Source organism: Pogona vitticeps, chromosome 5 (assembly GCF_051106095.1).
Source record: "Pogona vitticeps strain Pit_001003342236 chromosome 5, PviZW2.1, whole genome shotgun sequence".
In the NCBI taxonomy this organism is placed as follows: domain Eukaryota; kingdom Metazoa; phylum Chordata; class Lepidosauria; order Squamata; family Agamidae; genus Pogona; species Pogona vitticeps.
The window spans coordinates 32,090,660-32,104,705 of NC_135787.1; the positions used below are offsets into that span (position 1 = coordinate 32,090,660).

The window sequence follows — 14,046 nt, forward strand, 5'->3', positions numbered from 1 at the left end:
CATCCTTTGATGCTCCTCTATAATCCCTCCAAATTTTGTGAAAATTGGTTTCCCCAAGTCAGTTGCTAAAGGGCACTTTCTTGGGGGGACCCAATTTGTAGATGTATAACATGGACATCTGAAACACATTCTTCACCAAACCTGGAGGGATTGTAGAGGGGAGTCAGGAGAAGAGTTCCTGCAATTTCGGTGTCTATAGGTACCCAATTATACCTCATAATACATAAACTGGGCTTGTGAGGTGGTTTCTGAGGTTGTATGAGAAGAGAAAGCAGTGTGAAAGAGGCAGCAGAATAGAGTCCACTTTGTACTTACAAGTTCTCTCCCTAGTATTGAAGGTAAATATCTTCAAAGAACTGAAACACAAGACAAAATAAAGATCTTGTAGTTATCAGTAGTGGTTATACTGGTCTTCTTGTCCTTGGGGATATATGAGTACAGCTTGGCTGTACTTTTTAATGTGACAGTTGTCCTAATTTGAGAAATAAGCCTCTTAAGACAAATGGAAAATAGAGAAAAAGTAAAAACAAGGACTCAAAGACTGGGTGAGCAGGGTGACACTGACATGCAAGGAAGCAAATCAACCATCTGATTCCCACAGCATCTTGACTGCACCATGATGATGATCTAAGAACTGGTCCTTAGTGCAAGGTAAAGTTGCACTACATAACAACTTCTTGAGTTAATAAAACCAGTGTAAGATGCCACTCAATATAGTGCTTGGCAGTTACAGATGGTTATTTCTAATCGTACAGTTGCCCTAAAAACAGAAATAAGAACAGTTCTCACCTTGTAGCTAGTCCTGCAAATAATCAAACTTGGATACTCAAAAGTCCTTTCCCATGTTTCTTTTATTAATCATGATTTCCTAAAACAAAGCTGGAGTGAAGCTGACTGGATAGCTCAATCATGTGGACACCAGGACTGTGTTCTTTTGAATTTTTGAACTTCACTTGCTGGAATTCTCCAAGATTTCTGGAAATTGCAGCTCAGGAGCCAAAATCAGGACACCTGTAGATTTTGCCCCCTACTGAGGAGCCTTGTGGTGCAGTGGTGGCACTGCGGGTTAAACCACAGAAGCCTGTGCTGCAGGGTCAGAAGACCAGCAGTCGTAAGATCGAATCCACGCAACGGAGTGAGCTCCCATCACTTTGTCCCAGCTCCTCGCCAACCTAGCAGTTCGAAAGCATGCAAATGCGAGTAGATAAATAGGTACCATCTTGGTGGGAAGGTAAAAAGGTGTTCCCTAGTCACGCTGGCCACGTGACAATGGAAACTGTCTTTGGACAGGCGCTGGCTCTATGGCTTGAGAAGCGGGATGAGCACCGCCCCCTAGAGTCTGACACGACTGGACTAAAAAATGTCAAGGGGAACCTTTACCTTTTACTTCAGCTAGTACTTTGCTCATGGCCTGAGTTCGATCCTGATGGGCTCAGGTAACTGGCTTAAAGCTGACTCAGGTTCCAAAGTCAGTAAATTGACTACCCAGATCATGGGGGAGGCAAATAAATGTGTAGTCTGCATAATTAAAAATATTAAACGAACAGGAGAGTGCCTTAAGCACTATGGGGTGGTATAGAAAGAGCACATGTTGCTTTGCTTTACTTTGGGGTGATTTATCTGCACCATTGGACTCCGTCAGCCTCCCTGTTACCTGTGGTTGATCTGCAAAATAAATCAAAAATGGAATGGTGCTTCCTGGGAGCCATATTTCTTTGGGGGGGGGGAGAATGCTCTATAGAGTCTAATGGGTGTGAAGACTATGCTTCCTAGGAAGCCCTGTGGCAGTTTCTTTTCTTTTCCCCCCAAAAAATTAACCACAAGAAACTGAATAGCTGAAGGAGCCCAGTGGTGCAGATGAATCATTCCACAACTCTTTTCGGGTGTGTGTGTGTGTGTATGCTATAGGTATGCTGATTTTGGTCTCTAGGGTACAGTTCACAAAATTCTTGCAAAATTCTGGGAACTGATATCAAAAAACCTGAACGAGTGCGCTCCAAGTGGGCACTTGGCTATAACCTCTGAAGTTTGATTCCCCACTGTAACTCTCATAAGAAGAGCCAGCCTGCGTAGCATGATACACAGTTCCGTTGTGCTCCCAAAGAACAAAATGGTGCAATAAAAATCCTTTAAGTACTGTAGACCTAGAAAATTCTGGGAAGGGTTGCTATAAGTCAGAATCAACTTGATGATATGTAATAATTATTATTAAAGGAGCAGAAAAATTATCCCTCAGTTCTTTTAGATACTTGTGATGACATAGTTAGCAAAGGGGACAGACATAAAGTTGGGTTTGTCACGATTTTTCAAATTTTGCTTTAAATTGATTTTTGTATGTTTGTCCATATATGAGATATTTTGAAAAAATGAAACACTTTTTTTTCCCTAGCTGGAAAAATAAGAGCACTTCATACACAGTGCAACATTCTTCTGTTGCTACAGTTATCTTTAATTTGTTTCTTTTTGCTTGCTACTGCTTTTAATTGCACTGTTTTGTCTCCTATTTCTTCTTATCTCATCCCTGGTTCTCTGAAAAGCCGTTACCAAACAAGCAGACAGCCAAGATCTTTTCAGTTTGCTGATAAGGACAGCAGACCAAGGAGCTGGTGAGTGTCTAACAATCGTGAATAGTTTCATTCTTTGATTGGCTTGGTACTCCCATATCCTCCCATATCTCAGCTAAAGCTGAAGACTTGCTTTGAGAGGAAAAAAAAACATATCTGGAGGATTTAGACTCTAATAAGAAAGGTTAGCATTCTTGCAGGACCATGAAATACCCCCTTCTTTATTTTTCATTTGAAAGGGGGAAATAAATAGATAGAAAGCATTATAAACTTACACAAAAATGTGCCACGGGAGAAGAGAAGATAGCATGAACTTGTAGCATAAACAGTGTACGAGAGGCATTGTTAAAATACATAGAAATATGCCAACTTGGATCCCTAGGTAATAATTATAAGCAGGTAATAATTATAAGCTATATAAGGTAATAATTATATAGCATCTGATGATTACTGACTAAGCATCTCCACGCATTTGAGTCATTTTCTTCTTGAGTCATTTCAAGGATTCTAGTGTTGTTTTCAATTACATTAATTCGATAAAAGGAATATAGCTTTCTACATTCCTTCACATTTCTTTACAGGGTCACACCCATCTCTTTGGGATTTCTAAAACTAGTTGGTTCCTGGTTTGAGTTTCTCTAACATGCCTGTTGACAGGAAAAGCGGATCCCAAACCACAGTAAAGACATTTCAAGAGGCACTGGAGATTCAAGTTGGATTTCAAAGATCTAATTGCAACAGGACTTCTCCATTGTTTCTTTCTCCTGCACCCCTCATTTACCACCAGAGCTTGGACAGTTAGATTGAAGAAGCATGGATATAATGACATGCTGAAGTTATTCATAATTGAATACTGAGCTAAAACACTGCAAAAAAGCACAGAATACAATGTGTGAAAAAGCTGCACATTCCTGGTAAACTAACAGTTCTGTAGTATTATTACCAGTAGTTACTTCTGAAGTGATAATGTGGTACAAATATTTTGGTGCCAGCATAAGCATACAGTCATACTTTCTAAAGCTTTGTTAAGGGAGATATTTCTCTAAACAGGGAAAGCAAATGTGTTCCTGTGCTGTACCACCTGATACGGTGGTACCTTGACTTGTGAACTTAATCTGCATTGGTATGGTGTTCGCAAGTGAAAAGGTTCGTAGGTCAAGGCACCATTTCCCATAGGAATGCATTGAAAACCGATTAATACATTCCAGAGGAAGAAAAAAAATACCAAAACAAACAAACAAACAAACTGCAAGTCCCACGTTGGGACTGCAAAAAACCAAAAACAAGCAAATCCAAAAATAAACATTGGAGCAAGTCCCATGCTGGGACTGCAAAAAAAAGAAAAAAAGAAAAAAAAGAAAAAAAAAAGAAACCACAGAAACATACCCCCCCCCCAGCCCAAACCACCCAGAACAGGCAGTTTTTAAAAAGCAGAAAGCAGCACTTACCTGTCCGAAGCCTCCTGGCTTCGGACGGGTATTTTCCTACCCCTTTCCCCTGCCTTTTTTTCGTTCGTAGGTCGAGGCTCCGTTCGCAAGTCAAAGCAATTTTTGAGAACGGAGCCGTTCGTAAGTCGACATGTTTGTAGGTAGGGACATTTGCAAGTTGAGGTTCCACAGTACTATGGGTTGGAGTCACATAAATGAAACATTTTTAGCATATGAAGTGTTTGGCTAGGCTTTACTAGCTTTTAGACAAAATCAGTTTTCCAAATATCTAAGAACAGAGCTTGAGAGCATGACAGATAAGCAATTTCATTCCATAAGTATAATCCTAGAACTGCAGAGCTGGAAGAGACCCTATGAACCATCAAGTCCAGCCCCTGTCAAAGAGGCCCAGTGGGGAACTGAACTCCCAACCTTTGGCTCTGCAGCCAGATGCCTAAACCACTGAACTATCCAGAAATAGTTTCACTGCCAGACTATACTGGTTTGGGAGTTGTAGAAGACATCGTTCAAAAAAATAACTTTTGTAAGCTTTGGTCAGGAGCTGCTAACACTAATGCAGCTGTTCCAAAGGATGAACCATTAGACTACATTTTGCATTTTCTTAGTGAACTATATCCAGGACCTAACCTGACTTCTTCTTTATATCATGAACATTCTGGACAAGAAAGAGTATAAGAACTCTTGTGTCTTCCTGAATTCTCATGTGCTCCTGTAATTTTGGTTATTACACAAGATGTAATCAATAGTTACAGATTTTCTCATCCTTGAAGGAAAAAAAGGCTTAATTGTTGTGATATTTTCTGCTCTTGCAACAGTGTGTGTGTGGGGGAAATAATTTTTTCATCAACAGCAGCATTCATAAAAAAATTATTTTTTGTGCGAAACTTTTATTCTGCATTAAAGCTTGTGTTTTGCAAAAAAACCCATGCAAACTTTTCTGAGCAAAAAAGGTTTTCACATAAATTACAAGGGTTTTTAATTGCATAAAATCACTTCTATGACTTTTTGCAAAAAAGTGCTGAAATATAAAAAAATACAAAGGTACTTTTAATATTGTCTAGTAGGAAGAAAACATTTGAAATTTCTCATTCTTCTCTTTACTAATAGATTCAGTGAAGGTTTACATCCTAATTTGTTAGGATGATTATTGGCCTCCCTCCTGATCTGATCTTCAGTTCTAATTTCTTATTTGATCCTAACTACATCCTTTGGTCCCCAGTCTCCACTTCCTCTTAAACTATTGCCCTTGACCCACTCCTGATGACTGCAGATATCAGTGTGCCCGGAAAATATAATTCAGAATGGAAGAGCTTTTTCTACAAATTAATCCAACAGTTTCCTCTAAATCTTCCTCATCTGCTGAAAAACACACACACATCCTCTGTTTCTTTCTCAGTGAAACAAAATTTGAAAATAAACTCCTATGAAATGGAATTAAAGTTATGGTACTGTCCTAAGGCTGTCAGCTGTTTTGCATCACTTCCTGCACTGAGTGAGGTTTATGAGATGATCATAACATGATCAGAAAAGGGGGTATTATATGAATGTACGTTTAGGCTCTTTAGGGTCCTTTTCACATCTTCCATTTGTTCTTTATTTTATTCTAGTTATCTGGACACATGTTGAAGCCATGTTTTTAGGCCAGATGTGTCTTCTCTGGGAAACCTCAAGTTGACATTTTCCAGGCATTCTGAGTACAGCAACAGCTAAAAGATATCTTTTGAGTAAAACTGCAAGCCTGATAATGAACAGATTAAGGACAGTAAGGCCAATGTGCCTTTTTTGTTGTTAAATATTTCAGCTCATTGTAGCTTTCTGAGACAGCACAAACCAAAATATTGTTTTATATTTTAAAATCAACCTAGCTGACCAAAAAGGTTTTGGATTAAACAACAAACAATTAACTGAACAGTACGGATAAAATGAAAATAAAATCCAATTACCCAGCCATGATTCAGCCGAGGAAGAATAACAAGAGTGGTCAATGGTCCTCAATAGGTCAACCCCATTGTCACTGGGTAATCCAGACAATCAGAGAGACAATGCTCCACCAAATATACAGTCAAGCCCTGCTAGAGCAAGAGGATTATTCTGCGGTTGTTATCTTGTCAAAACCGAATAGTTGTTGCTAGTGGTGTAAAACATGTAAGTGATAATTTCACTAATGCATAACGGCAAGATTACTACTGGGGTTTAATAATGTATAAAGTGCTATATTCCATTGGTGCGATCCAAGAGGGCATTCTGTAGATGTAACAAACCCTGAAATAGGGTTGTTGGGATTGTTCCACTGATGGAACAAAAAGAAAGGACTCTTCCCTCTGCTGTTACCTTTCATATACCTTCAATATCAGAGGGCTGGCAAATCATCCAAAACGGGAGTTCAGTTGCAAAGGTTAGGAATGGATGAATGTCCTGCTGTGCTCATGTCTGGGTGCTAACATAAAATTTAGACCCATAATTTGTGATGCAGTTGTGGTGTCAGGTGATTAGGATGGGAGTGGCTTTTACTGTTATTAGTATACTTTTATATTTATGTTTATATTTATTTTATGTGGTTTAAACGTTATGTATACGTTATAAAAATATTCTATACTCTGAGCATATTTTTGAAGTGCAGTGTATAAATCTCCTGAATAAATTATGAGAATGACTTTAAAATAATTAGGGGAGACAAGGAAGTCACCATCACTGTGTCTATGACAAGACTATCTGGAACAGCTAATCTGCCATGATGGATATACACCAACTGCCCAGTTAGGAGAAGAAGTAGATGAATACATTGATATTCATGCACAAGAGACAGCGAAATCATGTTGTGCCACAACAGAGAGGCAGATGAAGATGCTGCTTTGATACCTGCTATAGAAAGCATCTTTATTTTTCCTTCATCTCGAACACAGTCTGAGATTTAATGTCAATATATGTCTATCCTTAATTCTTCTTCTTTTGTTTTCAGATCCACTGATTGACTATGCTTTGATAATGTTTACTTTAAGGGGTTTGATTATATTCTTCTTATAAAATGCCCACCCTCTGCACAGAGTTATTATGACCAATTGTGATATAAAAATAATTGTGTGCTGTCAAGTCAATTCTGACATATGATGACCCTTTCCAGCATTTTTAGGTAGAGAGAGTACTCAGAAGAGGTTTGCCATTCCCTTATTCTGGGGTCAACCTGGGACTGTGCAGCTTGCTGAAAGTCATAGAGGCTGGCTCTTCTGGGATTAACAATGGAAAATCCAAATCCCGACCTCTGGTTCCGCAGCCAGATAACTAACTCACTGAGCTGGTTGTGATATAATTTAAAATAAATAAGATAAATGACATGAAAGCTGTGGTGGCCTTTTCATGATGTGTAAACAACTCGATAATGTAAGGACCCTTATAATAATAGCTACTACTACTTACTGAAATTACAACTAAGGCTGATTCTGCACAACTGCAACAACAGTGTGGACATCAACACTGAAGAACCAGAATTTGGCATTCTAAGAATTTCAGCTTGGATTTTGTGTGTGTGTGTGTGTGTTTTTAAAACACTTTATGCAACTGTCACAGTTATGCACTCTGAAGTTCCATCCATTTCAAACCTATGTTTAAGTTTCTCACACTGAGATTCATGGGCATTCAGCATGCTTAACACTCCTATTCCTTTGGATTGTGCCCCATACTGAGATGTTCTAGCTTGAAAATGTGTGAGTAATGTCTAATGAATTTCCAAAGCTGGAAGAGTCAGTGACCTTGCAGATGAATTTCAATGTCTTGCAGAACTTGTGGAACATCCTATGTATATCACAACTTCAAACAGAATAAAATATGCAAGGTAAACACAATCATGAATCTCCTTTTAATGACCTACATTAAATACATTGGCGTGCATGGCTCTCATGTTTGTTTATTTGAGTGTGTATTGGATTTTTTTTTCTGTCCACCTAATGATACAAGCTGATGTAAGCATGTTCTTGGATGGCATCCCAGTTAGTATCACAGCAGGGATAAGACAAGAAATAACCATATCAGAAACACTACAAAATGCTAATGATGTACAACATATGCTGAGCAGACAAATTATAGTAATCTACATTGCTGTGTCTATAGTATGGAAGACAGTGTTATAACTTGAACATTTATGCATTTGACAGTTCAGACAATCATATATACATATAGCCAATATACATATGTCTGAATATTTGATCACAATCCAGTTATTCCGTTTCTCTTATATTTTGGATATTAATGAATAGCAGTGTGGTATTTTATATTTATGGACTTCAGCCCCCTCAGAATCCTCCAAGAATTATCCAGGCAGAATTCTGGGAGCAGCAGCCCACAAATATAAATCTGAAGTGCTCTACATTTTGCCCCCTTGAGAAGGGCTTACCTCCAATGTTGTCACACTCGCTTCTACTGTTAATTTTTTTTTAAAAGCTGTTCTGGTATTTCCTCGGAGTCATAGTTCGTCAGGGGTTGCCCTCAATAAAGCCTAATGGACAGCAAGGCTAATGGCTTCCAGTGTCCTCTGCACTCTGAAAAAAACAACCTCCCCTCATTAGTCACATGACAGCAGATGTGGTTGACCAACTAGCGAGGACTGAGCCCTATTGTGTGTGGAAAACGTTGGTAAGCAATCATACTCTTGCTGCCCATTATACTCTGTAGACAGCATATCTTGAAGAACTATGGATCCTAGGAAGCACCATGGCCACTTTATTTTCATTTTTAAGATGAACAACAGGAAGGAGCAAAGGAGAATAAGTGGAAAGGCCTTCTCTAGGAGGTGACATCAAGAGGTCTGGAAATTTGAGTTTGTGGGCTGAAATTTCCAAAATTCTGCCTGTGGAATTTTTGTAGCATTCTTTGGCTTGAAGACCAAAAACACAAACAAATCCTGTGAATGAACACACATTCGTATGATTACTTGTTTGCATATAGATGCAATTATTCTTTTAAGTAGATGTAGTGCACACTATTATGTTTATTTAGTCACATTTATTAAGTAGGCCTGCAGAATTGCCCCCAAATATTATTTTGGCCAGTGTATTGATCATAGTGCAGTGATCAGTGGGCATCCTTCAGTCTCAAGAGATTATGGTAACGTGCTCTGAATGGCCTTGGAAGAAGTGTCTAGAGTGACAATCCCTTCCACACTGAAGACAAATACAGTCTGTCCCCTGTCCAGCTCCCTGATTTGCTGGTTTCGAGGCTGCCTCTATGCCTCAGCCTGCTGATCAAGTGTCTCTTCAAAGTGGGAGAGGCCATGCTGCACCACCTACTTCCAAGCTGAGTGCTCAGATGTCAAGGTTTCCATCTGTTGATGTCCATTCCTAAAGCCTTTCGTTCCCACTTGCAGATATCCTTGTATTGCAGCTGTGGTCTCCCTCTGGAGCACTTTCACTGCACTAATTCTCCATACAGGAGATCTTTTGGAATCTGACCGCCAGCCATTCTCATGACATGCCCAAGCCAACGTAGACATCATTGTTTCAGTAATGTATACATGCTAACAATTCCAGCTCATTCTAGGACTACTCTATTTTGAACTTTGTCCTGCCAGGTGATGCCAAAAATGCATTGGAGACAATGCATATGGAACATGTTCAACTCCCTTTCCTGCTGTGGTCCAGGACTCACTGCAGTATAGGAGTGTGCTCAGGACACAGACTCTATAGACCTGGATCTTGGTATATGCCATCAGCTTCTTATTAAGCCATACTCTCTTTGTGAGTCTAGATAACATGGTAGCTGCTTTGCCAATGCTTTTATTCAGCTCGACATCTAGAGAAAGAGCGTCAGAGATTGTTCAGCCAAGGTACACGACAACCTCTAATTCTTGAGTAGAGATGGTAATAGAGGAAGGTGAGTCCACGCCCTGGCCTATAATTTGTGTTTTTTTCAGGCTGATTGTTAATCCAAAATCTTGGCAGGTCTTGCTAAAACGATTCATAAGTGGCTGTTATTCTCTACATTTCTTTACATTTTTCCTGCAACTGTCTGCTCACCAGAATCCTGTTGAAGACACTCAAGGTCCAGACGATGATTCAATCTCTGTTCCAAAGGGGGAGGAGGGTTGTTTAGTTAGTAGTTTTTCTTTTTGTATTTTTGTCTTGTTAACTATAGGTTAGATGGTCAATGTTTCTGAGTGTGCATGTAATAATAATAATAATAATAATAATAATAATAATAATAATAATAATAATAATAATAATAATAATAATGATGATGATGATGATGATGATGATGATGATGATGATGATGATGATGATGATGATGATGATGATGAAAAAGTTGGGGACCACTGCTCTAGAATGTAGCTCAGAGTAGTGCCACACCCAGCGTTCCATCTGCTGTACTCGGTCCTGGATGATCATGCCTGTAGCAGTCTTCAAAGGAGCAGATTTCTTCTATAATGGACCTAAAAGCTTGCTTGATACCATCATACATTTCCTTGATGTTACCTGTGTCTGTTCCTGTCTGTATCTGAGAGCAGAGTTGAAGCCAATAATTGTTAGAACATCTCCTGGCAGTCTGTTGAACTTTGCTACGAGCCTGCAAGTCGTACTCAGTAGTACAGGCTTTGTATGCTGCTAGAGCTCTCCTTTTTTCCTTGATGGCTGGCATCAACTCCTCCGCATGGGCATCAAACCAATCTGCCATCTTTTTGGCCTTCTTGCCAAATGTGGAGAAGGTGGTGTTATAAACAGCATTCTTGAAATGTTCCTATTGTTCAGATGCATTTGCATCAGCTGGGCCTGGAAGAGTTTCCTCAAGTGCTTGAGCAAATTTCTCCACTTTTTTCTGATTGTGAGTCTTGCTGATGTCAATATGGGGTCTTCCTTCCTTTTCCATATGATACAATCTCTTTATTCACAGTTTTACTCTACTAAACACCAGGGAGTTATCAGTATCGCAATCAGCACCCTGATAACTGTGTGTGATCGTAATACTACGAGGGCTAGAATGTCTAGTGAAGATCAGATTGAGCTGATGCCAATGCTTTGATCTTGGATGTCTCCAAGCTTTGTATTAAAGAACATGTTACTAACACAAATACCATAATAACACCAAAACCCAGCAAGCATTGGCTATTTTGTTCATCTTCCCAATGCCAAAACAGCCTAGACAAGTGGGCCAAGAATTGTGATCAGCACCAACTCTAGCATTAAAATCTCTGAAAATGAGCAGTGGCTCTTTCTCAGGGATTTTCTTGACAGTAACTGCCAGATCGTCATAGAATTTTTCTTTGTCTTCTGCTGTAGACGACAGGGTTTGTGCATATGCACTAATAAGGGTGACTGGTCCTGCTGATGAGTGGAGCTGCAGAGACAGGATTCTTTCACTCCATGCAGTAGGTGGAACAATGGATCTAAAGGACCGCCTTCTTCCGTATGTGCCTGCCCGTCCTCTAAGATCAGGCCAGGAGGCCCTTCTGAAGGTGCCATCTCTGAAAGAGGTGAAGGGGATGGCATGTCGGAATAGGGCCTTCTCGGTTGTTGCCCCCCAACTTTGGAACACCCTCCCTAGAGAGATCCGCCTGGCTCCGACACTCTTGGCCTTTCGGCGCCAGGCAAAGACCTTTCTGTTCACCCAGCATTTTAATTAATTACTTTTAATGTTTTAATTGTTTTAAGAAATATTTTAATATATGGTATTTTATACTGTTTCTTAAAATGTTTTTAATGTTTTTAGGTTTTAATGTTGTACGCCGCCCAGAAGCCATTGGCAATGGTGCGGCTAAAAAATATTGTAAATAAATAAATAAATAAATCTCAGCAGAATATTTCTAACCTCAAAGCCAACATCATATTCCCTGGTCTCATTCCATGGTTTTCCCTGCCATAAGAATGAGAATTTTTTTTCTTTGACAGATCATGAGTCTGGCGATCTTGTCTCTTGCATGGCTTCAATGGCCATCTGTGGCCTACTCAGTTCCATGTTGATGACAGCTGTCTTGCACGCATCTATTTCTTGCAGGTTGTCAGAAAAGCCAGGGCTCATTGTCCGAACATTCCAGGTGCCCAGCTTTAGGGCAGAAGTTTTTTTATGGTTATTGCCATGGTGCAGGGTTCTCAATCTGCTTGTCAGCTTTCACCCTAAACCCCACGCACCCTGTGAAGTTAACAGACCATGGCAAGGCAGCACCTTATTGGCTGGGGGCTGCCCAGCTTAAGGCAGATCATAGCTACCTAGTGAGGTGCAATGACCTCTCCCACTGTCGGAAGTAGCCCCTGGTGTAGTGATTAAGGAGAAAATAATGTAAACAGTGCTGCTAAGTATAAAAGAGAAACAAGAATATATTCGCAAAGGCTTTAACGGCCGGGATCTGATGGTTGGTGTGGGTTTTTCGGGCTCTTTGGCCGTGTTCTGAAGGTTGTTCTTCCTAATGTTTCGCCAGTCTCTGTGGCAACAAGAATAGTTTGAAACAATGTCAGTAACTTATTTTTATTTATGAAAGTACAAGTATAATTTGATGAATTAATAATATATTACCATTTAAGGAAAAAAGCTTCATGAAAGCAGGCCTTATGAATGGTGAAAAATATTTACATATCTGGAGCTAACTCGGAAACGCACAACCCAAATACGTTTTAAGTATTAGAGAACTACATTTGGACATCTAAAGCCCTTTTAGAAAACACCCACACCAACAAATCCCTTTGAAAACTATGGTGTACACTGGATGCAAAGGGAAACCAGGATAATGATAGAAGGGAAATAAGCAATATCTGGTCTTCAGAAAAAGGAAATTAACTAAATGTTTTGGAGTTAAAAATTACCTAGGATCCTTGAGATCTAAAGAAACCACAAAAATGGGAAGACAAATAGATGCAATCTGAAAAATGATGCCTAAGATATCAGTTATCTAAAGCACAGCTGTGGCAGATTATCTGTAGAATGCAGCATGGTGCCAATTCCTTTGATGAAACCAGTTCTCCCTTTAAGATGTAGTTATAAACAAATGAGGTGGTGACTAGTTCCTATTAATCTTCCAGAAATATTGTATGACCAAGATCTGTGCCCAGATGCTTTGAAAATACACTCTGCACATCAGCAATGGAGGCATTCTTTCAACTGATTATATTAATATATATCAAAATATTCAGTAAAATCTCACCAATGTTTTCCTCCCTAAAGTGGACAACATCTGCCAGTGCCAAATTTATGATAAGCCTATCAATGTAAAAAATGCAAGAATTGCTATCACTGTGTTTTAACAGCTGTTGTGTTTGTTCTAATACATTGGTTTGCAAACCTGAGTTCTCAGAATCCTTGAACATTAATGATACTGCTGGGTCCTCTGCTAATTAAAACTGGAGTACATTTGGAGACCTAAATGTTAGGACCACCAGTTTGATAAGTGAATGATTTTGGTGGGACCACACCATAGCTTGTGTAACACAATGTAGGTCAGCAAAAGAGGTACCATTATTATTGCAAAGGTGTTGCAGTTAATCCAGATTTGCATGTTGCTAGTTGGCATAAATTCATTTGTGAATATATCTGGACAAAGAGTGTCTCAGTATCCCACATCCAACATCAGGTAGAAGAGCATGGTTTCTTCAAAAACCCTGGAGGGATACATTTTAGTCAATTCTGCAATAGCCACTGGGATAAAGATGCATTTAATCCCATCTGCTGTACGAGAGAAGTTGTTTAGATCTATAAATGGAACCAGGACAACAGGAATTTTTCTTTTGCCATCATAGAAAGAATCCCCAAACTGCCAAATTAGTCAAATTCTTGCCAGATTGACCAGTATTTTTAAAGAATTAAATGGGGACTGAATTGCAGGCTAGAGAGATGGAGATATACTTGATGAATGGGTATGAACAAGATTTTGAGGTTTAGATAGACTCCCAGTTTTTTGTAAGTCAGTGAAAACTATTACAGTAAATAGGGATGGTTAGTTAGAATAAGACATAAAAATGATGGATAAAATTATGTGTGATGCCACATCCTCAGAAACAGAGGAGACTGCCTTATAGAACAACACATCATTTGTACATTTAATATAATATTTTATACTCTGT

At 39.3% G+C, this 14,046-nt stretch overlaps 1 long non-coding RNA gene across 1 annotated transcript in view; it reads left to right on the top strand.

Annotated features, from left to right (window-relative positions):
* The window catches only part of LOC110072855 (uncharacterized), an 86,701-nt gene that overhangs the window by 24,390 nt on the left and 48,265 nt on the right, over positions 1-14,046 (top strand). The window contains exon 3 of the long non-coding RNA XR_013536919.1: positions 2,538-2,606. This is a non-coding gene — a long non-coding RNA (uncharacterized LOC110072855). The remainder of the gene's footprint in view (positions 1-2,537; positions 2,607-14,046) is intronic.